The 24,503-nt window shown below is 41.9% G+C and overlaps 26 non-coding genes across 26 annotated transcripts; all 26 read right to left on the bottom strand.

Annotated features, from left to right (window-relative positions):
- Positions 1–302: 302 nt before the first annotated feature.
- On the bottom strand, positions 303–374 carry trnaq-uug (transfer RNA glutamine (anticodon UUG)). Its single transcript has one exon. It is a non-coding gene; the product is annotated as a tRNA-Gln (tRNA).
- Positions 375–715: 341 nt separating this feature from the next.
- On the bottom strand, positions 716–798 carry trnal-cag (transfer RNA leucine (anticodon CAG)). Its single transcript has one exon. It is a non-coding gene; the product is annotated as a tRNA-Leu (tRNA).
- Positions 799–1,914: 1,116 nt separating this feature from the next.
- trnaq-uug (transfer RNA glutamine (anticodon UUG)) lies at positions 1,915–1,986 on the bottom strand. The gene has a single exon. It is a non-coding gene; the product is annotated as a tRNA-Gln (tRNA).
- A 341-nt stretch (positions 1,987–2,327) lies between these two features.
- On the bottom strand, positions 2,328–2,410 carry trnal-cag (transfer RNA leucine (anticodon CAG)). Its single transcript has one exon. It is a non-coding gene; the product is annotated as a tRNA-Leu (tRNA).
- A 1,130-nt stretch (positions 2,411–3,540) lies between these two features.
- trnaq-uug (transfer RNA glutamine (anticodon UUG)) lies at positions 3,541–3,612 on the bottom strand. The gene has a single exon. It is a non-coding gene; the product is annotated as a tRNA-Gln (tRNA).
- A 341-nt stretch (positions 3,613–3,953) lies between these two features.
- Positions 3,954–4,036, bottom strand: trnal-cag (transfer RNA leucine (anticodon CAG)). The gene has a single exon. It is a non-coding gene; the product is annotated as a tRNA-Leu (tRNA).
- A 1,200-nt stretch (positions 4,037–5,236) lies between these two features.
- On the bottom strand, positions 5,237–5,308 carry trnaq-uug (transfer RNA glutamine (anticodon UUG)). The gene has a single exon. It is a non-coding gene; the product is annotated as a tRNA-Gln (tRNA).
- Positions 5,309–6,044: 736 nt separating this feature from the next.
- On the bottom strand, positions 6,045–6,116 carry trnaq-uug (transfer RNA glutamine (anticodon UUG)). The gene has a single exon. It is a non-coding gene; the product is annotated as a tRNA-Gln (tRNA).
- Positions 6,117–7,670: 1,554 nt separating this feature from the next.
- On the bottom strand, positions 7,671–7,742 carry trnaq-uug (transfer RNA glutamine (anticodon UUG)). The gene has a single exon. It is a non-coding gene; the product is annotated as a tRNA-Gln (tRNA).
- A 736-nt stretch (positions 7,743–8,478) lies between these two features.
- On the bottom strand, positions 8,479–8,550 carry trnaq-uug (transfer RNA glutamine (anticodon UUG)). The gene has a single exon. It is a non-coding gene; the product is annotated as a tRNA-Gln (tRNA).
- Positions 8,551–8,891: 341 nt separating this feature from the next.
- On the bottom strand, positions 8,892–8,974 carry trnal-cag (transfer RNA leucine (anticodon CAG)). Its single transcript has one exon. It is a non-coding gene; the product is annotated as a tRNA-Leu (tRNA).
- Positions 8,975–10,090: 1,116 nt separating this feature from the next.
- Positions 10,091–10,162, bottom strand: trnaq-uug (transfer RNA glutamine (anticodon UUG)). The gene has a single exon. It is a non-coding gene; the product is annotated as a tRNA-Gln (tRNA).
- Positions 10,163–10,503: 341 nt separating this feature from the next.
- On the bottom strand, positions 10,504–10,586 carry trnal-cag (transfer RNA leucine (anticodon CAG)). The gene has a single exon. It is a non-coding gene; the product is annotated as a tRNA-Leu (tRNA).
- A 1,116-nt stretch (positions 10,587–11,702) lies between these two features.
- Positions 11,703–11,774, bottom strand: trnaq-uug (transfer RNA glutamine (anticodon UUG)). The gene has a single exon. It is a non-coding gene; the product is annotated as a tRNA-Gln (tRNA).
- A 341-nt stretch (positions 11,775–12,115) lies between these two features.
- trnal-cag (transfer RNA leucine (anticodon CAG)) lies at positions 12,116–12,198 on the bottom strand. Its single transcript has one exon. It is a non-coding gene; the product is annotated as a tRNA-Leu (tRNA).
- Positions 12,199–13,314: 1,116 nt separating this feature from the next.
- Positions 13,315–13,386, bottom strand: trnaq-uug (transfer RNA glutamine (anticodon UUG)). Its single transcript has one exon. It is a non-coding gene; the product is annotated as a tRNA-Gln (tRNA).
- A 341-nt stretch (positions 13,387–13,727) lies between these two features.
- Positions 13,728–13,810, bottom strand: trnal-caa (transfer RNA leucine (anticodon CAA)). Its single transcript has one exon. It is a non-coding gene; the product is annotated as a tRNA-Leu (tRNA).
- A 1,116-nt stretch (positions 13,811–14,926) lies between these two features.
- On the bottom strand, positions 14,927–14,998 carry trnaq-uug (transfer RNA glutamine (anticodon UUG)). The gene has a single exon. It is a non-coding gene; the product is annotated as a tRNA-Gln (tRNA).
- A 341-nt stretch (positions 14,999–15,339) lies between these two features.
- Positions 15,340–15,422, bottom strand: trnal-caa (transfer RNA leucine (anticodon CAA)). Its single transcript has one exon. It is a non-coding gene; the product is annotated as a tRNA-Leu (tRNA).
- Positions 15,423–16,538: 1,116 nt separating this feature from the next.
- trnaq-uug (transfer RNA glutamine (anticodon UUG)) lies at positions 16,539–16,610 on the bottom strand. The gene has a single exon. It is a non-coding gene; the product is annotated as a tRNA-Gln (tRNA).
- Positions 16,611–18,143: 1,533 nt separating this feature from the next.
- On the bottom strand, positions 18,144–18,215 carry trnaq-uug (transfer RNA glutamine (anticodon UUG)). Its single transcript has one exon. It is a non-coding gene; the product is annotated as a tRNA-Gln (tRNA).
- Positions 18,216–18,556: 341 nt separating this feature from the next.
- trnal-caa (transfer RNA leucine (anticodon CAA)) lies at positions 18,557–18,639 on the bottom strand. Its single transcript has one exon. It is a non-coding gene; the product is annotated as a tRNA-Leu (tRNA).
- Positions 18,640–19,661: 1,022 nt separating this feature from the next.
- Positions 19,662–19,733, bottom strand: trnaq-cug (transfer RNA glutamine (anticodon CUG)). The gene has a single exon. It is a non-coding gene; the product is annotated as a tRNA-Gln (tRNA).
- A 514-nt stretch (positions 19,734–20,247) lies between these two features.
- Positions 20,248–20,330, bottom strand: trnal-aag (transfer RNA leucine (anticodon AAG)). Its single transcript has one exon. It is a non-coding gene; the product is annotated as a tRNA-Leu (tRNA).
- A 772-nt stretch (positions 20,331–21,102) lies between these two features.
- trnal-cag (transfer RNA leucine (anticodon CAG)) lies at positions 21,103–21,185 on the bottom strand. Its single transcript has one exon. It is a non-coding gene; the product is annotated as a tRNA-Leu (tRNA).
- Positions 21,186–22,727: 1,542 nt separating this feature from the next.
- trnal-cag (transfer RNA leucine (anticodon CAG)) lies at positions 22,728–22,810 on the bottom strand. Its single transcript has one exon. It is a non-coding gene; the product is annotated as a tRNA-Leu (tRNA).
- Positions 22,811–24,503: the final 1,693 nt, after the last annotated feature.

Genomic DNA, 24,503 nt, shown 5'->3' with positions numbered 1-24,503 from the left:
ATAAATTAGGAATTTGGGATTGTGTCTGGGATCGCACTTCATGCCCAAAATGTGTTTTTAGCATTATCTGAATGAGATAATATTTACTTAAGAGTGTGTCTATCGTAAACCATTGTGCAACCTTTGCCTCATCTCTCTCCCTGTATTAGTTCTTTAAACACTTGCCATGAGTGTTGATTGCACAAAGTACTCTATGTCTCTGGAACAAGATGAGCTCGTTGACAATGCCACTGTGTGTCTCCCAGTTGGTGGAGTAACTGAGTCACTCATTGGGGCAAAAAAACCTACAACTAGCCAGCGGTAGGTTCCACTGAGATTTGAACTCGGATCACCGGATTCAAAGTCCAGAGTGCTCACCATTACACCATGGAACCATTTCACATTGTTAGGCTACTTTTGTTGAACAGTTTCTTCCAGACGATTTGATCCATTTCATTATTGTGTGCATATTGACAACTTGGAGATTGGGTGATCATGTAGCAAACTATAAAGTTGTCAATACAAGGAAGTTTGGGTACATCTAAGCACTGTGTCACTCTTACCTCTGTGTGTGATGTTCATTGCATCTATCCAGATGAACTGTAATTTGTATAACATTAAAGTCTATGAATTCCTCCAGGTAAGCAGCATTGGAGAATAGGTGGTTCCCCACCTTTGACTAATGTGGGAGAATGTGTTTTCCAAGTGTCAGCTGTTGTCCCTAAAATCCAACATTTGTCAGAAGTGGGGTTCGAACCCACGCCTCCAGGAGAGACTGCGACCTGAACGCAGCGCCTTAGACCGCTCGGCCATCCTGACAACAGAAGTGGGGGTTGTTTGGTACTCCAAAGAAATCCGAAAAGACAGCGTTTAGATTATGCGTAATTATTGTGAATCAAATGTGCAAACTCGTCATCAGCCTATCTCTTTATCAGTTTATTGCTACCCTGGCCATCAGTGATTGATGCGTGAAGTATGGGATGTCTCAGGCAAAAAAGAGCTTGTTGATTAAGCCACTACACATCTATCAGCTGGTATTGGTGTTCTTTTGCCCTTTGCTGGGAAGACATCAATTCATGGAGCTTTAACATATGCATTCATTTTTTCAGCAAACTCCAGAAAAAGAGTTCTTAGAGTAACCAGTATCCAATTATTGCATTACATTAATTGAACCCCGTAATTTGATAGAGTACTAGAGTCATTGAATGGAGCACAACAGATAGAACTGTTGCCAAAGTTGCCTGCATTTATTGCACATTAAATCCTAAGACCAGCAACACAGCTCAAAGGACAAGCTGGTTTTATTCGTTCCAAACTATAACAGGTCCCACCGTGATTTGAACTCAGATCGCTGGATTCACAGTCCAGAGTGCTTACCTATACACCAGGGCATCTCCAGATGCTGCCAAATGAAGAATGTGTGCACTGGAAATGTGAACAGTGTTACACAGACAACAGTTTTAACAGTCTGTGGTTTTACTAAGCAGTCCTGAACACTCTGATGCTTGACAGGGGTTTCAAGGCTTATTGCATTTCACAGGGAGATATTTCAACTACTAGACCTTATGACTCTGTTTGGGGTGAAACACAAAAATAGGGAAGCACTTGAAAACGAGGGGTAGGGTTATAAATTAGGAATTTGGGATTGTGTCTGGGATCGCACTTCATGCCCAAAATGTGTTTTTAGCATTATCTGAATGAGATCCGCAAGGATATTTACTTAAGAGTGTGTCTATCGTAAACCATTGTGCAACCTTTGCCTCATCTCTCTCCCTGTATTAGTTCTTTAAACACTTGCCATGAGTGTTGATTGCACAAAGTACTCTATGTCTCTGGAACAAGATGAGCTCGTTGACAATGCCACTGTGTGTCTCCCAGTTGGTGGAGTAACTGAGTCACTCATTGGGGCAAAAAAACCTACAACTAGCCAGTGGTAGGTTCCACCGAGATTTGAACTCAGATCACTGGATTCAAAGTCCAGAGTGCTCCCCATTACACCATGGAACCATTTCACATTGTTAAGCTACTTTTGTTGAACAGTTTCTTCCAGACGATTTGATTAATTTCATTATTGTGTGCATATTGACAACTTGGAGATTGGGTGATCATGTAGCAAACTATAAAATTGTCAATACAAGGAAGTTTGGGTACATCTAAGCACTGTGTCACTCTTACCTCTGTGTGTGATGTTCATTGCATCTATCCAGATGAACTGTAAATTGTATAACATCAAAGTCTATGAATTCATCCAGGTAATCAGCATTGGAGAATAGGTGGTTCCCCACCTTTGACTAATGTGGGAGAATGTGTTTTCCAAGTGTCAGCTGTTGTCCCTAAAATCCAACACTTGTCAGAAGTGGGGTTCGAACCCACGCCTCCAGGAGAGACTGCGACCTGAACGCAACGCCTTAGACCGCTCGGCCATCCTGACAACAGAAGGGGGGGGTTGTTTGGTACTCCAAAGAAATCCGAAAAGACAGCGTTTAGATTATGCGTAATTATTGTGAATCAAATGTGCAAACTCGTCATCAGCCTATCTCTTTATCCGTTCATTGCGACCCTGGCCATCAGTGATTGATGCGTGAAGTATGGGATGTCTCAGGCAAAAAAGAGCTTGTTGAGTAAGCCAATACACATCTGTCAGCTGGTATTGGTGTTCTTCTGCCCTTTGCTGGGAAGACATCAATTCATGGAGCTTTAACATATGCATTAATTTTTTCAGCAAACTCCAGAAAAAGAGTTCTTAGAGTAACCAGTATCCAATTATTGCATTACATTAATTGAACCCCGTAATTTGATAGAATACAAGAGTCATTGAATGGAGCACAACAGAAAGAACTGTTGCCAAAGTTGCCTGCATTTATTGCACATTAAATCCTGAGACCAGCAACACAGCTCAAAGGACGAGCTGGTTTTATTCGTTCTACACTATAACAGGTCCCACCGTGATTTGAACTCAGATCGCTGGATTCACAGTCCAGAGTGCTTACCTATACACCAGGGAATCTCCAGATGCTGCCAAATGAAGAATGTGTGCACTGGAAATGTGAACAGTGTTACACAGACAACAGTTTTAACAGTCTGTGGTTTTACTGAGCAGTCCTGAACACTCTGATGCTTGACTGGGGTTTCAAGGCTTATTGCATTTCACAGGGAGATATTTCAACTACTAGACCTTATGACTCTGTTTGGTGTGAAACACAAAAATAGGGAAGCACTTGAAAACGAGGGGTAGGGTTATAAATGAGGAATTTGGGATTGTGTCTGGGATCGCACTTCATGCCCAAAATGTGTTTTTAGCATTATCTGAATGAGATCCGCAAGGATATTTACTTAAGAGTGTGTCTATCGTAAACCATTGTGCAACCTTTGCCTCATCTCTCTCCCTCATCTCTCTCCCTGTATTAGTTCTTTAAACACTTGCCATGAGTGTTGATTGCACAAAGTACTCTATGTCTCTGGAACAAGATGAGCTCGTTGACAATGCCACTGTGTGTCTCCCAGTTGGTGGAGTAACTGAGTCACTCATTGGGGCAAAAAAACCTACAACTAGCCAGCGGTAGGTTCCACCGAGATTTGAACTCGGATCACTGGATTCAAAGTCCAGAGTGCTCCCCATTACAACATGGAACCATTTCACATTGTTAGGCTACTTTTGTTGAACAGTTTCTTCCAGACGATTTGATTCATTTCATTATTGTGTGCATATTGACAACTTGGAGATTAGGTGATCATGTAGCAAACTATAAAGTTGTCAATACAAGGAAATTTGGGTACATCTAAGCACTGTGTCACTCTTACCTCTGTGTGTGATGTTCATTGCATCTATCCAGATGAACTGTAACTTGTATAACATCAAAGTCTATGAATTCATCCAGATAAGCAGCATTGGAGAATAGGTGGTTCCCCACCTTTGACTAATGTGGGAGAATGTGTTTTCCAAGTGTCAGCTGTTGTCCCTAAAATCCAACATTTGTCAGAAGTGGGATTTGAACTCACGCCTCCAGGAGAGACTGCGACCTGAACGCAGCGCCTTAGACCGCTCGGCCATCCTGACAACAGAAGGCGGGGGTTGTTTGGTACTCCAAAGAAATCCGAAAAGACAGCGTTTAGATTATGCGTAATTATTGTGAATCAAATGTGCAAACTCGTCATCAGCCTATCTCTTTATCAGTTCATTGCGACCCTGGTCATCAGTGATTGATGCGTGAAGTATGGGATGTCTCAGGCAAAAAAGAGCTTGTTGAGTAAGCCACTACACATCTGTCAGCTGGTATTGGTGTTCTTCTGCCCTTTGCTGGGAAGACATCAATTCATGGAGCTTTAACATATGCATTCATTTTTTCAGCAAACTCCAGAAAAAGAGTTCTTAGAGTAACCAGTATCAAATTATTGCATTCCATTAATTGAACCCCGTAATTTGATAGAGTACTAGAGTCATTGAATGGAGCACAACAGAAAGAACTGTTGCCAAAGTTGCCTGCATTTATTGCACATTAAATCCTGAGACCAGCAACACAGCTCAAAGGACGAGCTGGTTTTATTCGTCCTACACTATAACAGGTCCCACCGTAATTTGAACTCAGATTGCTGGATTCACAGTCCAGAGTGCTTACCTATACACCAGGGAATCTCCAGATGCTGCCAAATGAAGAATATGCACACTGGAAATGTGAACAGTGTTACACAGACAACAGTTGTAACAGTCTGTGGTTTTACTGAGCAGTCCTGAACACTCTGATGCTTGACAGGGGTTTCAAGGCTTATTGCATTTCACAGGGAGATATTTCAACTACTAGCCCTTATGACTCTGTTTGGGGTGAAACACAAAAATAGGGAAGCACTTGAAAACGAGGGGTAGGGTTATAAATTAGGAATTTGGGATTGTGTCTGGGATCGCACTTCATGCCCAAAATGTGTTTTTAGCATTATCTGAATGAGATCCGCAAGGATATTTACTTAAGAGTGTGTCTATCGTAAACCATTGTGCAACCTTTGCCTCATCTCTCTCCCTGTATTAGTTCTTTAAACACTTGCCATGAGTGTTGATTGCACAAAGTACTCTATGTCTCTGGAACAAGATGAGCTCGTTGACAATGCCACTGTGTGTCTCCCAGTTGGTGGAGTAACTGAGTCACTCATTGGGGCAAAAAAACCTACAACTAGCCAGCGGTAGGTTCCACCGAGATTTGAACTCGGATCACCGGATTCAAAGTCCAGAGTGCACAGCAAAAAAAACCTACAACTAGCCAGCGGTAGGTTCCACCGAGATTTGAACTCGGATCACTGGATTCAAAGTCCAGAGTGCTCCCCATTACAACATGGAACCATTTCACATTGTTAGGCTACTTTTGTTGAACAGTTTCTTCCAGACGATTTGATTCATTTCATTATTGTGTGCATATTGACAACTTGGAGATTAGGTGATCATGTAGCAAACTATAAAGTTGTCAATACAAGGAAATTTGGGTACATCTAAGCACTGTGTCACTCTTACCTCTGTGTGTGATGTTCATTGCATCTATCCAGATGAACTGTAACTTGTATAACATCAAAGTCTATGAATTCATCCAGATAAGCAGCATTGGAGAATAGGTGGTTCCCCACCTTTGACTAATGTGGGAGAATGTGTTTTCCAAGTGTCAGCTGTTGTCCCTAAAATCCAACATTTGTCAGAAGTGGGATTTGAACTCACAAAAATAACACAAAAATAGGGAAGCACTTGAAAACGAGGGGTAGGGTTATAAATGAGGAATTTGGGATTGTGTCTGGGATCGCACTTCATGCCCAAAATGTGTTTTTAGCATTATCTGAATGAGATCCGCAAGGATATTTACTTAAGAGTGTGTCTATCGTAAACCATTGTGCAACCTTTGCCTCATCTCTCTCCCTCATCTCTCTCCCTGTATTAGTTCTTTAAACACTTGCCATGAGTGTTGATTGCACAAAGTACTCTATGTCTCTGGAACAAGATGAGCTCGTTGACAATGCCACTGTGTGTCTCCCAGTTGGTGGAGTAACTGAGTCACTCATTGGGGCAAAAAAACCTACAACTAGCCAGCGGTAGGTTCCACCGAGATTTGAACTCGGATCACTGGATTCAAAGTCCAGAGTGCTCCCCATTACAACATGGAACCATTTCACATTGTTAGGCTACTTTTGTTGAACAGTTTCTTCCAGACGATTTGATTCATTTCATTATTGTGTGCATATTGACAACTTGGAGATTAGGTGATCATGTAGCAAACTATAAAGTTGTCAATACAAGGAAATTTGGGTACATCTAAGCACTGTGTCACTCTTACCTCTGTGTGTGATGTTCATTGCATCTATCCAGATGAACTGTAACTTGTATAACATCAAAGTCTATGAATTCATCCAGATAAGCAGCATTGGAGAATAGGTGGTTCCCCACCTTTGACTAATGTGGGAGAATGTGTTTTCCAAGTGTCAGCTGTTGTCCCTAAAATCCAACATTTGTCAGAAGTGGGATTTGAACTCACGCCTCCAGGAGAGACTGCGACCTGAACGCAACGCCTTAGACCGCTCGGCCATCCTGACAACAGAAGGCGGGGGTTGTTTGGTACTCCAAAGAAATCCGAAAAGACAGCGTTTAGATTATGCGTAATTATTGTGAATCAAATGTGCAAACTCGTCATCAGCCTATCTCTTTATCAGTTCATTGCGACCCTGGTCATCAGTGATTGATGCGTGAAGTATGGGATGTCTCAGGCAAAAAAGAGCTTGTTGAGTAAGCCAATACACATCTGTCAGCTGGTATTGGTGTTCTTCTGCCCTTTGCTGGGAAGACATCAATTCATGGAGCTTTAACATATGCATTAATTTTTTCAGCAAACTCCAGAAAAAGAGTTCTTAGAGTAACCAGTATCCAATTATTGCATTACATTAATTGAACCCCGTAATTTGATAGAATACAAGAGTCATTGAATGGAGCACAACAGAAAGAACTGTTGCCAAAGTTGCCTGCATTTATTGCACATTAAATCCTGAGACCAGCAACACAGCTCAAAGGACGAGCTGGTTTTATTCGTTCTACACTATAACAGGTCCCACCGTGATTTGAACTCAGATCGCTGGATTCACAGTCCAGAGTGCTTACCTATACACCAGGGAATCTCCAGATGCTGCCAAATGAAGAATGTGTGCACTGGAAATGTGAACAGTGTTACACAGACAACAGTTTTAACAGTCTGTGGTTTTACTGAGCAGTCCTGAACACTCTGATGCTTGACTGGGGTTTCAAGGCTTATTGCATTTCACAGGGAGATATTTCAACTACTAGACCTTATGACTCTGTTTGGTGTGAAACACAAAAATAGGGAAGCACTTGAAAACGAGGGGTAGGGTTATAAATGAGGAATTTGGGATTGTGTCTGGGATCGCACTTCATGCCCAAAATGTGTTTTTAGCATTATCTGAATGAGATCCGCAAGGATATTTACTTAAGAGTGTGTCTATCGTAAACCATTGTGCAACCTTTGCCTCATCTCTCTCCCTCATCTCTCTCCCTGTATTAGTTCTTTAAACACTTGCCATGAGTGTTGATTGCACAAAGTACTCTATGTCTCTGGAACAAGATGAGCTCGTTGACAATGCCACTGTGTGTCTCCCAGTTGGTGGAGTAACTGAGTCACTCATTGGGGCAAAAAAACCTACAACTAGCCAGCGGTAGGTTCCACCGAGATTTGAACTCGGATCACTGGATTCAAAGTCCAGAGTGCTCCCCATTACAACATGGAACCATTTCACATTGTTAGGCTACTTTTGTTGAACAGTTTCTTCCAGACGATTTGATTCATTTCATTATTGTGTGCATATTGACAACTTGGAGATTAGGTGATCATGTAGCAAACTATAAAGTTGTCAATACAAGGAAATTTGGGTACATCTAAGCACTGTGTCACTCTTACCTCTGTGTGTGATGTTCATTGCATCTATCCAGATGAACTGTAACTTGTATAACATCAAAGTCTATGAATTCATCCAGATAAGCAGCATTGGAGAATAGGTGGTTCCCCACCTTTGACTAATGTGGGAGAATGTGTTTTCCAAGTGTCAGCTGTTGTCCCTAAAATCCAACATTTGTCAGAAGTGGGATTTGAACTCACAAAAATAACACAAAAATAGGGAAGCACTTGAAAACGAGGGGTAGGGTTATAAATGAGGAATTTGGGATTGTGTCTGGGATCGCACTTCATGCCCAAAATGTGTTTTTAGCATTATCTGAATGAGATCCGCAAGGATATTTACTTAAGAGTGTGTCTATCGTAAACCATTGTGCAACCTTTGCCTCATCTCTCTCCCTCATCTCTCTCCCTGTATTAGTTCTTTAAACACTTGCCATGAGTGTTGATTGCACAAAGTACTCTATGTCTCTGGAACAAGATGAGCTCGTTGACAATGCCACTGTGTGTCTCCCAGTTGGTGGAGTAACTGAGTCACTCATTGGGGCAAAAAAACCTACAACTAGCCAGCGGTAGGTTCCACCGAGATTTGAACTCGGATCACTGGATTCAAAGTCCAGAGTGCTCCCCATTACAACATGGAACCATTTCACATTGTTAGGCTACTTTTGTTGAACAGTTTCTTCCAGACGATTTGATTCATTTCATTATTGTGTGCATATTGACAACTTGGAGATTAGGTGATCATGTAGCAAACTATAAAGTTGTCAATACAAGGAAATTTGGGTACATCTAAGCACTGTGTCACTCTTACCTCTGTGTGTGATGTTCATTGCATCTATCCAGATGAACTGTAACTTGTATAACATCAAAGTCTATGAATTCATCCAGATAAGCAGCATTGGAGAATAGGTGGTTCCCCACCTTTGACTAATGTGGGAGAATGTGTTTTCCAAGTGTCAGCTGTTGTCCCTAAAATCCAACATTTGTCAGAAGTGGGGTTCGAACCCACGCCTCCAGGAGAGACTGCGACCTGAACGCAGCGCCTTAGACCGCTCGGCCATCCTGACAACAGAAGTGGGGGTTGTTTGGTACTCCAAAGAAATCCGAAAAGACAGCGTTTAGATTATGCGTAATTATTGTGAATCAAATGTGCAAACTCGTCATCAGCCTATCTCTTTATCAGTTTATTGCTACCCTGGCCATCAGTGATTGATGCGTGAAGTATGGGATGTCTCAGGCAAAAAAGAGCTTGTTGATTAAGCCACTACACATCTATCAGCTGGTATTGGTGTTCTTTTGCCCTTTGCTGGGAAGACATCAATTCATGGAGCTTTAACATATGCATTCATTTTTTCAGCAAACTCCAGAAAAAGAGTTCTTAGAGTAACCAGTATCCAATTATTGCATTACATTAATTGAACCCCGTAATTTGATAGAGTACTAGAGTCATTGAATGGAGCACAACAGATAGAACTGTTGCCAAAGTTGCCTGCATTTATTGCACATTAAATCCTAAGACCAGCAACACAGCTCAAAGGACAAGCTGGTTTTATTCGTTCCAAACTATAACAGGTCCCACCGTGATTTGAACTCAGATCGCTGGATTCACAGTCCAGAGTGCTTACCTATACACCAGGGCATCTCCAGATGCTGCCAAATGAAGAATGTGTGCACTGGAAATGTGAACAGTGTTACACAGACAACAGTTTTAACAGTCTGTGGTTTTACTAAGCAGTCCTGAACACTCTGATGCTTGACAGGGGTTTCAAGGCTTATTGCATTTCACAGGGAGATATTTCAACTACTAGACCTTATGACTCTGTTTGGGGTGAAACACAAAAATAGGGAAGCACTTGAAAACGAGGGGTAGGGTTATAAATTAGGAATTTGGGATTGTGTCTGGGATCGCACTTCATGCCCAAAATGTGTTTTTAGCATTATCTGAATGAGATCCGCAAGGATATTTACTTAAGAGTGTGTCTATCGTAAACCATTGTGCAACCTTTGCCTCATCTCTCTCCCTGTATTAGTTCTTTAAACACTTGCCATGAGTGTTGATTGCACAAAGTACTCTATGTCTCTGGAACAAGATGAGCTCGTTGACAATGCCACTGTGTGTCTCCCAGTTGGTGGAGTAACTGAGTCACTCATTGGGGCAAAAAAACCTACAACTAGCCAGCGGTAGGTTCCACCGAGATTTGAACTCAGATCACTGGATTCAAAGTCCAGAGTGCTACCCATTACACCATGGAACCATTTCACATTGTTAAGCTACTTTTGTTGAACAGTTTCTTCCAGACGATTTGATTAATTTCATTATTGTGTGCATATTGACAACTTGGAGATTGGGTGATCATGTAGCAAACTATAAAATTGTCAATACAAGGAAGTTTGGGTACATCTAAGCACTGTGTCACTCTTACCTCTGTGTGTGATGTTCATTGCATCTATCCAGATGAACTGTAAATTGTATAACATCAAAGTCTATGAATTCATCCAGGTAATCAGCATTGGAGAATAGGTGGTTCCCCACCTTTGACTAATGTGGGAGAATGTGTTTTCCAAGTGTCAGCTGTTGTCCCTAAAATCCAACATTTGTCAGAAGTGGGGTTCGAACCCACGCCTCCAGGAGAGACTGCGACCTGAACGCAGCGCCTTAGACCGCTCGGCCATCCTGACAACAGAAGTGGGGGTTGTTTGGTACTCCAAAGAAATCCGAAAAGACAGCGTTTAGATTATGCGTAATTATTGTGAATCAAATGTGCAAACTCGTCATCAGCCTATCTCTTTATCAGTTTATTGCTACCCTGGCCATCAGTGATTGATGCGTGAAGTATGGGATGTCTCAGGCAAAAAAGAGCTTGTTGATTAAGCCACTACACATCTATCAGCTGGTATTGGTGTTCTTTTGCCCTTTGCTGGGAAGACATCAATTCATGGAGCTTTAACATATGCATTCATTTTTTCAGCAAACTCCAGAAAAAGAGTTCTTAGAGTAACCAGTATCCAATTATTGCATTACATTAATTGAACCCCGTAATTTGATAGAGTACTAGAGTCATTGAATGGAGCACAACAGATAGAACTGTTGCCAAAGTTGCCTGCATTTATTGCACATTAAATCCTAAGACCAGCAACACAGCTCAAAGGACAAGCTGGTTTTATTCGTTCCAAACTATAACAGGTCCCACCGTGATTTGAACTCAGATCGCTGGATTCACAGTCCAGAGTGCTTACCTATACACCAGGGCATCTCCAGATGCTGCCAAATGAAGAATGTGTGCACTGGAAATGTGAACAGTGTTACACAGACAACAGTTTTAACAGTCTGTGGTTTTACTAAGCAGTCCTGAACACTCTGATGCTTGACAGGGGTTTCAAGGCTTATTGCATTTCACAGGGAGATATTTCAACTACTAGACCTTATGACTCTGTTTGGGGTGAAACACAAAAATAGGGAAGCACTTGAAAACGAGGGGTAGGGTTATAAATTAGGAATTTGGGATTGTGTCTGGGATCGCACTTCATGCCCAAAATGTGTTTTTACCATTATCTGAATGAGATCCGCAAGGATATTTACTTAAGAGTGTGTCTATCGTAAACCATTGTGCAACCTTTGCCTCATCTCTCTCCCTGTATTAGTTCTTTAAACACTTGCCATGAGTGTTGATTGCACAAAGTACTCTATGTCTCTGGAACAAGATGAGCTCGTTGACAATGCCACTGTGTGTCTCCCAGTTGGTGGAGTAACTGAGTCACTCATTGGGGCAAAAAAACCTACAACTAGCCAGCGGTAGGTTCCACCGAGATTTGAACTCAGATCACTGGATTCAAAGTCCAGAGTGCTACCCATTACACCATGGAACCATTTCACATTGTTAAGCTACTTTTGTTGAACAGTTTCTTCCAGACGATTTGATTAATTTCATTATTGTGTGCATATTGACAACTTGGAGATTGGGTGATCATGTAGCAAACTATAAAATTGTCAATACAAGGAAGTTTGGGTACATCTAAGCACTGTGTCACTCTTACCTCTGTGTGTGATGTTCATTGCATCTATCCAGATGAACTGTAAATTGTATAACATCAAAGTCTATGAATTCATCCAGGTAATCAGCATTGGAGAATAGGTGGTTCCCCACCTTTGACTAATGTGGGAGAATGTGTTTTCCAAGTGTCAGCTGTTGTCCCTAAAATCCAACATTTGTCATAAGTGGGGTTCGAACCCACGCCTCCAGGAGAGACTGCGACCTGAACGCAGCGCCTTAGACCGCTCGGCCATCCTGACAACAGAAGTGGGGGTTGTTTGGTACTCCAAAGAAATCCGAAAAGACAGCGTTTAGATTATGCGTAATTATTGTGAATCAAATGTGCAAACTCGTCATCAGCCTATCTCTTTATCAGTTCATTGCTACCCTGGCCATCAGTGATTGATGCGTGAAGTATGGGATGTCTCAGGCAAAAAAGAGCTTGTTGATTAAGCCACTACACATCTATCAGCTGGAATTGGTGTTCTTTTGCCCTTTGCTGGGAAGACATCAATTTATGGAGCTTTAACATATGCATTCATTTTTTCAGCAAACTCCAGAAAAAGAGTTCTTAGAGTAACCACTATCCAATTATTGCATTACATTAATTGAACCACGTCATTTGGTAGAGTACTAGAGTCATTGAATGGAGCACAACAGAAAGAACTGTTGCCAAAGTTGCCTGCATTTATTGCACATTAAATCCTGAGACCAGCAACACAGCTCAAAGGACGAGCTGGTTTTATTCGTCCTACACTATAACAGGTCCCACCGTAATTTGAACTCAGATTGCTGGATTCACAGTCCAGAGTGCTTACCTATACACCAGGGAATCTCCAGATGCTGCCAAATGAAGAATATGCGCACTGGAAATGTGAACAGTGTTACACAGACAACAGTTGTAACAGTCTGTGGTTTTACTGAGCAGTCCTGAACACTCTGATGCTTGACAGGGTTTTCAAGGCTTATTGCATTTCACAGGGAGATATTTCAACTACTAGCCCTTATGACTCTGTTTGGGGTGAAACACAAAAATAAGGAAGCACTTGAAAACGAGGGGTAGGGTTATAAATTAGGAATTTGGGATTGTGTCTGGGATCGCACTTCATGCCCAAAATGTGTTTTTAGCATTATCTGAATGAGATCCGCAAGGATATTTACTTAAGAGTGTGTCTATCGTAAACCATTGTGCAACCTTTGCCTCATCTCTCTCCCTGTATTAGTTCTTTAAACACTTGCCATGAGTGTTGATTGCACAAAGTACTCTATGTCTCTGGAACAAGATGAGCTCGTTGACAATGCCACTGTGTGTCTCCCAGTTGGTGGAGTAACTGAGTCACTCATTGGGGCAAAAAAACCTACAACTAGCCAGCGGTAGGTTCCACCGAGATTTGAACTCGGATCACTGGATTCAAAGTCCAGAGTGCTCACCATTACACCATGGAACCATTTCACATTGTTAGGCTACTTTTGTTGAGCAGTTTCTTCCAGACGATTTGATTCATTTCAGCATTGTGTGCATATTGACAACTTGGAGATTGGGTGATCATGTAGCAAACTATAAAATTGTCAATACAAGGAAGTGTGGGTACATCTAAGCACTGTGTCACTCTTATCTCTGTGTGTGATGTTCATTGCATCTATCCAGATGAACTGTAACTTCTATAACATCAAAGTCTATGAATTCATCCAGGTAAGCAGCATTGGAGAATAGGTGGTTCCCCACCTTTGACTAATGTGGGAGAATGTGTTTTCCAAGTGTCAGCTGTTGTCCCTAAAATCCAACATTTGTCAGAAGTGGGATTCGAACCCACGCCTCCAGGAGAGACTGCGACTTGAACGCAGCGCCTTTGACCGCTCGGCCATCCTGACAACAGAAGGGGGGGTTGTTTGGTAATCCAAAGAAATACGAAAAGACAGCGTTTAGATTATGCGTAATTATTGTGAATCAAATGTGCAAACTCGTCATCAGCCTATCTCTTTATCAGTTTATTGCTACCCTGGCCATCAGTGATTGATGAGTGAAGTATGGGATGTCTCAGGCAAAAAAGAGCTTGTTGATTAAGCCACTACATGTCTGTCAGCTGGTATTGGTGTTCTTCTGCCCTTTGCTGGGAAGACATCAATTCATGGAGCTTTAACATATGCATTCATTTTTTCAGCAAACTCCAGAAAAAGAGTTCTTAGAGTAACCAGTATCCAATTATTGCATTACATTAATTGAACCACATCATTTGGTAGAATACTAGAGTCATTGAATGGAGCACAACAGAAAGAACTGTTGCCAAAGTTGCCTGCATTTATTGCACATTAAATCCTGAGACCAGCAACACAGCTCAAAGGACGAGCTGGTTTTATTCGTTCTACACTATAACAGGTCCCACCGTGGTTTGAACTCAGATCGCTGGATTCACAGTCCAGAGTGCTTACCTATACACCAGGGAATCTCCAGATGCTGCCAAATGAAGAATGTGTGCACTGGAAATGTGAACATTGTTACACAGACAACAGTTTTAACAGTCTGTGGTTTTACTGAACAGTCCTGAACACTCAGATGCTTGACAGGGGTTTCAAGGCTTATTGCATTTCACAGGGAGATATTTACACTACTAGAGCTTATGACTCTGTTTGGGGTGAAACACAAAAATAGGGAAGCACTTGAAAACGAGGGGTAGGGTTATAAATTAGGAATTTGGGATTGTGTCTGGGATCGCACTTCATGCCCAAAATGTGTTTTTAGCATTATCTGAATGAGAATCGCAAGGATATTTACTTAAGAGTGTGTCTATCGTAAACCATTGTGCAACCTTTGCCTCATCTCTCTCCCTGTATTAGTTCTTTAAACACTTGCCATGAGTGTTGATTGCACAAAGTACTCTATGTCTCTGGAACAAGATGAGCTCGTTGACAATGCCACTGTGTGTCTCCCAGTTGGTGGAGTAACTGAGTCACTCATTGGGGCAAAAAAACCTACAACTAGCCAGCGGTAGGTTCCACCGAGATTTGAACTCGGATCACTGGATTCAAAGTCCAGAGTGCTCACCATTACACCATGGAACCATTTCACATTGTTAGGCTACTTTTGTTGAGCAGTTTCTTCCAGACGATTTGATTCATTTCAGCATTGTGTGCATATTGACAACTTGGAGATTGGGTGATCATGTAGCAAACTATAAAATTGTCAATACAAGGAAGTGTGGGTACATCTAAGCACTGTGTCACTCTTATCTCTGTGTGTGATGTTCATTGCATCTATCCAGATGAACTGTAACTTGTATAACATCAAAGTCTATGAATTCATCCAGGTAAGCAGCATTGGAGAATAGGTGGTTCCCCACCTTTGACTAATGTGGGAGAATGTGTTTTCCAAGTGTCAGCTGTTGTCCCTAAAATCCAACATTTGTCAGAAGTGGGATTCGAACCCACGCCTCCAGGAGAGACTGCGACTTGAACGCAGCGCCTTTGACCGCTCGGCCATCCTGACAACAGAAGGGGGGGTTGTTTGGTAATCCAAAGAAATACGAAAAGACAGCGTTTAGATTATGCGTAATTATTGTGAATCAAATGTGCAAACTCGTCATCAGCCTATCTCTTTATCAGTTTATTGCTACCCTGGCCATCAGTGATTGATGAGTGAAGTATGGGATGTCTCAGGCAAAAAAGAGCTTGTTGATTAAGCCACTACATATCTGTCAGCTGGTATTGGTGTTCTTCTGCCCTTTGCTGGGAAGACATCAATTCATGGAGCTTTAACATATGCATTCATTTTTTCAGCAAACTCCAGAAAAAGAGTTCTTAGAGTAACCAGTATCCAATTATTGCATTACATTAATTGAACCACATCATTTGGTAGAGTACTAGAGTCATTGAATGGAGCACAACAGAAAGAACTGTTGCCAAAGTTGCCTGCATTTATTGCACATTAAATCCTGAGACCAGCAACACAGCTCAAAGGACAAGCTGGTTTTATTCGTTCCAAACTATAACAGGTCCCACCGTGATTTGAACTCAGATTGCTGGATTCACAGTCCAGAGTGCTTACCTATACACCAGGGCATCTCCAGATGCTGCCAAATGAAGAATGTGTGCACTGGAAATGTGAACAGTGTTACACAGACAACAGTTTTAACAGTCTGTGGTTTTACTAAGCAGTCCTGAACACTCTGATGCTTGACAGGGGTTTCAAGGCTTATTGCATTTCACAGGGAGATATTTCAACTACTAGACCTTATGACTCTGTTTGGGGTGAAACACAAAAATAGGGAAGCACTTGAAAACGAGGGGTAGGGTTATAAATTAGGAATTTGGGATTGTGTCTGGGATCGCACTTCATGCCCAAAATGTGTTTTTAGCATTATCTGAATGAGATCCGCAAGGATATTTACTTAAGAGTGTGTCTATCGTAAACCATTGTGCAACCTTTGCCTCATCTCTCTCCCTGTATTAGTTCTTTAAACACTTGCCATGAGTGTTGATTGCACAAAGTACTCTATGTCTCTGGAACAAGATGAGCTCGTTGACAATGCCACTGTGTGTCTCCCAGTTGGTGGAGTAACTGAGTCACTCATTGGGGCAAAAAAACCTACAACTAGCCAGTGGTAGGTTCCACCGAGATTTGAACTCAGATCACTGGATTCAAAGTCCAGAGTGCTCCCCATTACACCATGGAACCATTTCACATTGTTAAGCTACTTTTGTTGAACAGTTTCTTCCAGACGATTTGATTAATTTCATTATTGTGTGCATATTGACAACTTGGAGATTGGGTGATCATGTAGCAAACTATAAAATTGTCAATACAAGGAAGTTTGGGTACATCTAAGCACTGTGTCACTCTTACCTCTGTGTGTGATGTTCATTGCATCTATCCAGATGAACTGTAAATTGTATAACATCAAAGTCTATGAATTCATCCAGGTAATCAGCATTGGAGAATAGGTGGTTCCCCACCTTTGACTAATGTGGGAGAATGTGTTTTGCAAGTGTCAGCTGTTGTCCCTAAAATCCAACATTTGTCAGAAGTGGGATTCGAACCCACGCCTCCAGGAGAGACTGCGACCTGAACGCAGCGCCTTAGACCGCTCGTGACAACAGAAGGTGGGGTTTTTTGGTACTCCAAAGAAATCCGAAAAGACACCGTTTAGATTATGCGTAATTATTGTGAATCAAATGTGCAAACTCGTCATCAGCCTATCTCTTTATCAGTTCATTGCTACCCTGGCCATCAGTGATTGATGCGTGAAGTATGGGATGTCTCAGGGAAAAAAGAGCTTGTTGATTAAGCCACTACACATCTGTCAGCTGGTATTGGTGTTCTTCTGCCCTTTGCTGGGAAGACATCAATTCATGGAGCTTTAACATATGCATTCATTTTTTCAGCAAACTCCAGAAAAAGAGTTCTTAGAGTAATCAGTATCCAATTATTGCATTACATTAATTGAACCACGTCATTTCGTAGAGTACTAGAGTCATTGAATGGAGCACAACAGAAAGAACTGTTGCCAAAGTTGCCTGCATTTATTGCACATTAAATCCTGAGACTAGCAACACAGCTCAAAGGATGAGCTGGTTTTATTCGTTCTACACTATAACAGGTCCGACCGTGATTTGAACTCAGATCGCTGGATTCACAGTCCGGAGTGCTTAGCTATACACCAGGGAATCTCCAGATGCTGCCAAATGAAGAATGTGTGCACTGGAAATGTGAACAGTGTTACACAGACAACAGTTTTAACAGTCTGTGGTTTTACTGAGCAGTCCTGAACACTCAGATGCTTGACAGGGGTTTCAAGGCTTATTGCATTTCACAGGGAGATAATTCAACTACTAGACCTTATGACTCTGTTTGGGGTGAAACACAAAAATAGGGAAGCACTTGAAAATGAGGGGTAGGGTTATAAATTAGGAATTTGGGATTGTGTCTGGGATCGCAATTCATGCCCAAAATGTGTTTTTACCATTATCTGAATGAGATCCGCAAGGATATTTACTTAAGAGTGTGTCTATCGTAAACCATTGTGCAACCTTTGCCTCATCTCTCTCCCTGTATTAGTTCTTTAAACACTTGCCATGAGTGTTGATTGCACAAAGTACTCTATGTCTCTGGAACAAGATGAGCTCGTTGACAATGCCACTGTGTGTCTCCCAGTTGGTGGAGTAACTGAGTCACTCACTGGGGCAAAAAAACCTACAACTAGCCAGCGGTAGGTTCCACCGAGATTTGAACTCGGATCACTGGATTCAAGGTCCAGAGTGCTCACCATTACACCATGGAACCTTTCCACATTGCTAGCTTAATGTTGTTGAACAGTTTCTTCCAGACGATTTGATTCATTTCATTATTGTGTGCATATTGACAACTTGGAGATTGGGTGATCATGTAGCAAACTATAAAATTGTCAATACAAGGAAGATTGGGTACATCTAAGTACTGTGTCACTCTTATCTCTGTGTGTGATGTTCATTGCATCTATCCAGATGAACTGTAACTTGTATAACATCAAAGTCTATGAATTCATCCAGGTAAGCAGCATTGGAGAATAGGTGGTTCCCCACCTTTGACTAATGTGGGAGAATGTGTTTTCCAAGTGTCAGCTGTTGTCCCTAAAATCCAACATTTGTCAGAAGTGGGATTCGAACCCATGCCTCCAGGAGAGACTGCGACTTGAACGCAGCGCCTTTGACCGCTCGGCCATCCTGACAACAGAAGGGGGGGTTGTTTGGTACTCCAAAGAAATACGAAAAGACAGCGTTTAGATTATGCGTAATTATTGTGAATCAAATGTGCAAACTCGTCATCAGCCTATCTCTTTATCAGTTCATTGCTACCCTGGCCATCAGTGATGGATGCGTGAAGTATGGTATGTCTCAGGCAAAAAAGAGCTTGTTGATTAAGACACTACACACCTGTCAGCTGGTATTGGTGTTCTTCTGCCCTTTACTGGCAAGACATCAATTCATAGAGCTTTAACATATACATTCAGTTTTTCAGCAAACTCCAGAAAAGGTAACCAGTATCCAAATATTGCATTATATTAATTGAACCACGTCATTTGGTAGAGTACTAGAGTCAATGAATGGAGCATAAGAGAAAGAACTGTTGCCAAAGTTGCCTGCATTTATTGCACATTAAAACCTGAGAACAGCAAGCCAGCTTAAAGGTCCAGCTGGTTTTATTCATTCTACACTATAACAGGTCCCATCGTGATTTGAACTCAGATTGCTGGATTCATAGTCCAGAGTGCTTACCTATACACCAGGGAATCTCCAGATGCTGCCAAATGAAGCAAGTGTGCACAGGAAAAGTGAACAGTGTTACACAGACACTAGTTTTAATATATTTCAAATACTAACCCTTATGACAAAAATAAGGAAGCACTTGAAAACTAGGGTAGGGTTATAAAAGAGGAATTGGGGATTGTGTCTGGCATCGCACTTCATGCCCAAACTTGAATGGAATGCCCAAAATGTGTTTTTAGCATTATGTGACAGAGATCAGCAAGGATACTTAGCTAAGAGTGTGTTTATTTTAAACCATCGTGCAGGCTTGGCCTCATTTCTGTGCCGGTTTCAGTTTTTTTAGACTTGTCATGAGTGTTTAGTGCACATAGTATTCTGTTTCTGGAACAAGATGAGCTCCATGACAATCCCACTGTGAGTCTCCCAGTTGGTGGAGTAACCGAGTCAATCATTGCATCGAGAAAAGCTACAACCTGCCAACAGTAGGTCCCACCGAGATTTGAACTCGGATCGCTGGATTCAGAGTCCAGAGTGCTCACCATTACACCATGGAACCTTTCCACATTGCTAGCTTTATGTTGTTGAACAGGTTCTTCCACACAATTTGATTCATTTCATTATTGTCTCCAACTTGACAACTTGAAGATTTGGCTGATCATGTAGCAAACTAAAAAAATGTCAAGGGCGGGGCGGTTCGGGTACATCTAAGCACTGTGTCACTTTTATCTCAGTGTGTGATGTTCATTGCATCTATCCAGATGCACTGTAACTTGTATAACATGAAAATCTATGGATTTGGCCAATAGAGTCAGTCTCAAATAGACTCTCATTAGTGATTATAGGGCATAGATGAAAGACTACCTTTGATACGTAACTAGAGGGGTGCCAAAGCCATGCTCCTTGAGCTCCACAGCCCTGCTTGCTTGTCAGCTATCCGTGCTTTACCCACTGCTCCTGCACTTTCTGTCTGATTGAACACACCTTAGGTGATTCCCCACCTCTGACGAATGTGGAAGAATGGATCCAATGTGTTTTCCAAGTGTCAGCTGTTGTCCTTAAAAAACAACATTTGTCAGAAGTGGGATTTGAACCCACGCCTCCAGGAGAGACTGCGACCTTAACGCAGCGCCTTAGACCGCTCGGCCATCCTGACAACAGAACAGGCTTGGTTTGGTACTCCAAAAAAAATGCGCAAAGACAGCATTTAGATTAGGCGTAATTATTGTAAATCAAATGTGCAAACTCGTCATCAGCCTATCTCTTTATCGGTTTATTGCTACCCTGGCCATCAGTGATGGATGCGTGAAGTATGGTATGTCTCAGGCAAAAAAGAGCTTGTTGATTAAGCCACTACACATCTATCAGCTGATATTGGTGTTCTTTTGCCCTTTGCTGGGAAGACATCAATTCATGGAGCTTTAACATATGCATTCATTTTTTCAGCAAACTCTAAGAAAAAGAGTTCTTAGAGTAACCAGTATCCAATTATCGCATTACATTAATTGAACCCCTTAATTTGATAGAGTACTAGAGTCATTGAATGGAGCACAACAGAAAGAACTGTTGCCAAAGTTGCCTGCATTTATTGCACATTAAATCCTGAGACCAGCAACACAGCTCAAAGGACGAGCTGGTTTTATTCGTCCTACACTATAACAGGTCCCACCGTAATTTGAACTCAGATTGCTGGATTCACAGTCCAGAGTGCTTACAAGGAAGTTTGGGTACATCTAAGCACTGTGTCACTCTTATCTCTGTGTGTGATATTCATTGCATCTATCCAGATGAACTGTAACTTGTATAACATCAAAGTCTATGAATTCATCCAGGTAAGCAGCATTGGAGAATAGGTGGTTCCCCACCTTTGACTAATGTGGGAGAATGTGTTTTCCAAGTGTCAGCTGTTGTCCCTAAAATCAAACATTTGTCAGAAGTGGGATTCGAACCCACGCCTCCAGGAGAGACTGCGACCTGAACGCAGCGCCTTAGACCGCTCGGCCATCCTGACAACAGAAGTGGGGGTTGTTTGGTACTCCAAAGAAATCCGAAAAGACAGCGTTTAGATTATGCGTAATTATTGTGATTTAAATGTGCAAACTCGTCATCAGCCTATCTCTTTATCAGTTCATTGCTACCCTGGCCATCAGTGATTGATGCGTGAAGTATGGGATGTCTCAGGCAAAAAAGAGCTTGTTGATTAAGCCACTACACATCTATCAGCTGGTATTGGTGTTCTTTTGCCCTTTGCTGGGAAGACATCAATTCATGGAGCTTTAACATATGCATTCATTTTTTCAGCAAACTCCAGAAAAAGAGTTCTTAGAGTAACCAGTATCCAATTATTGCATTACATTAATTGAACCCCTTAATTTGATAGAGTACTAGAGTCATTGAATGGAGCACAACAGAAAGAACTGTTGCCAAAGTTGCCTGCATTTATTGCACATTAAATCCTGAGACCAGCAACACAGCTCAAAGGACAAGCTGGTTTTATTCGTTCCACACTATAACAGGTCCCACCGTGATTTGAACTCAGATCGCTGGATTCACAGTCCAGAGTGCTTACCTATACACCAGGGCATCTCCAGATGCTGCCAAATGAAGAATGTGTGCACTGGAAATGTGAACAGTGTTAGACAGACAACAGTTTTAACAGTCTGTGGTTTTACTAAGCAGTCCTGAACACTCTGATGCTTGACAGGGGTTTCAAGGCTTTTAGCATTTCACAGGGAGATATTTCAACTACTAGACCTTATGACTCTGTTTGGTGTGAAACACAAAAATAGGGAAGCACTTGAAAACGAGGGGTAGGGTTATAAATTAGGAATTTGGGATTGTGTCTGGGATCGCACTTCATGCCCAAAATGTGTTTTTAGCATTATCTGAATGAGATCCGCAAGGATATTTACTTAAGAGTGTGTCTATCGTAAACCATTGTGCAACCTTTGCCTCATCTCTCTCCCTCATCTCTCTCCCTGTATTAGTTCTTTAAACACTTGCCATGAGTGTTGATTGCACAAAGTACTCTATGTCTCTGGAACAAGATGAGCTCATTGACAATGCCACTGTGTGTCTCCCAGTTGGTGGAGTAACTGAGTCACTCATTGGGGCAAAAAAACCTACAACTAGCCAGCGGTAGGTTCCACCGAGATTTGAAGTCGGATCACTGGATTCAAAGCCCAGAGTGCTCACCATTACACCATGGAACCATTTCACATTGTTAGGCTACTTTTGTTGAACAGTTTCTTCCTGACGATTTGATTCATTTCATTATTGTGTGCATATTGACAACTTGGAGATTGGGTGATCATGTAGCAAACTATAAAATTGTCAATACAAGAAAGTTTGGGTACATCTAAGCACTGTGTCACTCTTACCTCTGTGTGTGATGTTCATTACATCTATCCAGATGAACTGTAACTTGTATAACATCAAAGTCTATGAATTCATCCAGGTAAGCAGCATTGGAGAATAGGTGGTTCCCCACCTTTGACTAATGTGGGAGAATGTGTTTTCCAAGTGTCAGCTGTTGTCCCTAAAATCAAACATTTGTCAGAAGTGGGATTCGAACCCACGCCTCCAGGAGAGACTGCGATCTGAACGCAGCGCCTTAGACCTCTCGGCCATCCTGACAACAGAAGGGGGGGTTGTTTGGTACTCCAAAGAAATCCGAAAAGACAGCGTTTAGATTATGCGTAATTATTGTGAATCAAATGTGCAAACTCGTCATCAGCCTATCTCTTTATCAGTTCATTGCTACCCTGGCCATCAGTGATTGATGCGTGAAGTATGGGATGTGTCAGCCAAAAAAGAGCTTGTTGATTAAGCCACTACACATCTATCAGCTGGTATTGGTGTTCTTCTGCCCTTTGCTGGGAAGACATCAATTCATGGAGCTTTAACGTATGCATTCATTTTTTCAGCAAACTCCAGAAAAAGAGTTCTTAGAGTAACCAGTATCCAATTATTGCATTACATTAATTGAACCCCGTCATTTGATAGAGTACTAGAGTCATTGAATGGAGCACAACAGAAAGAACTGTTGCCAAAGTTGCCTGCATTTATTGCACATTAAATCCTGAGACCAGCAACACAGCTCAAAGGACAAGCTGGTTTTATTCGTTCTACACTATAACAGGTCCCACCGTGATTTCAATTCAATTCAATTCAATTCAATTCAACTTTATTTATATAGCGCCAATTCACAACAAAGTCATCTCAGGGCACTTTACAGAATAAAGTCAAGATTATAAAGATATATAAAGAGAACCCAACAATTCCCCCTGGAGCAAGCCATAGGCAACAGTGGAGAGGAAAAACTCCCTTTAACGGAAGAAACCTCCAGCAGAACCAGGCTCAGGGTGGACGGCCATCTGCCTCGACCGGTTGGGGTGAGTGGAAAGGGGAGAGAGAAAAGAACAGAGCAACAAAAAGCATTAACAAAACATCGGGCAGATTGGTAGGACCAGTAGCTTCACGCTGGAAGACACACAGCTTCAAAGCCGGGGGACACCTGCAGAAAGGGACAGAGAGAAGGGGACAGAGGAGGACAAAGACAACTACGGGAGAGAACACACAGAGTTAATGACATACAGTGGTGACAATTGCGGGATAAGAGGAGAGGAGAGAGGTCAAGAGGAGGAAAGGAGCTCAGTGCATTGGGGGGTGGGTCCCCCAGCAGTCTAAGCCTATGGCAGCATAACTATAACTAACTATATGCTTTATTAAAAAGGAAGGTTTTAAGCCTAGACTTAAACGTAGAGAGGGTGTCTGTTTCCCCAATGTGAACTGGGAGCTGGTTCCACAAGAGAGGAGCTTGATAGCTAAAGGCTCTACCTCCCATTCTACTTTTGGAAACTCTGGGAACCACAAGTAGGCCTGCATTCTGAGAGCGAAGTGGTCTACTGGGATGATGTGGTGCTATGAGGTCTTCTATATATGATGGAGCCTGACCATTCAGAGCTTTATATGTAAGAAGCAGGGTTTTAAATTCTATTCTACATTTAATTGGAAGCCAATGGAGAGAAGCTAGTGAAGGTGAAATATGATCTCTCTTGCTAGTTCCAGTCAGCACTCTTGCTGCAGCATTTTGGATTAATTGCAGGCTCTTTAGGGAGTTACTGGGGCATCCTGAAAGTAGGGAATTACAGTAGTCCAACCTAGAGGTAACAAATGCATGGACCAGTTTTTCGGCATCACTTTGAAACAGGATGCTCCTAATTTTGGCAATGTTCCGTAGGTGGAAGAAGGCTGTTCTAGAGATTTGTTTTATATGTGAGTTAAAGGACAGATCCTGATCAAACATAACTCCAAGGTTCCTTGCAGT

Source organism: Channa argus, unplaced genomic scaffold (assembly GCF_033026475.1).
Source record: "Channa argus isolate prfri unplaced genomic scaffold, Channa argus male v1.0 Contig031, whole genome shotgun sequence".
Lineage (NCBI taxonomy): Eukaryota > Metazoa > Chordata > Actinopteri > Anabantiformes > Channidae > Channa > Channa argus.
This window is presented reverse-complemented; position numbering and strand designations above follow the sequence as displayed.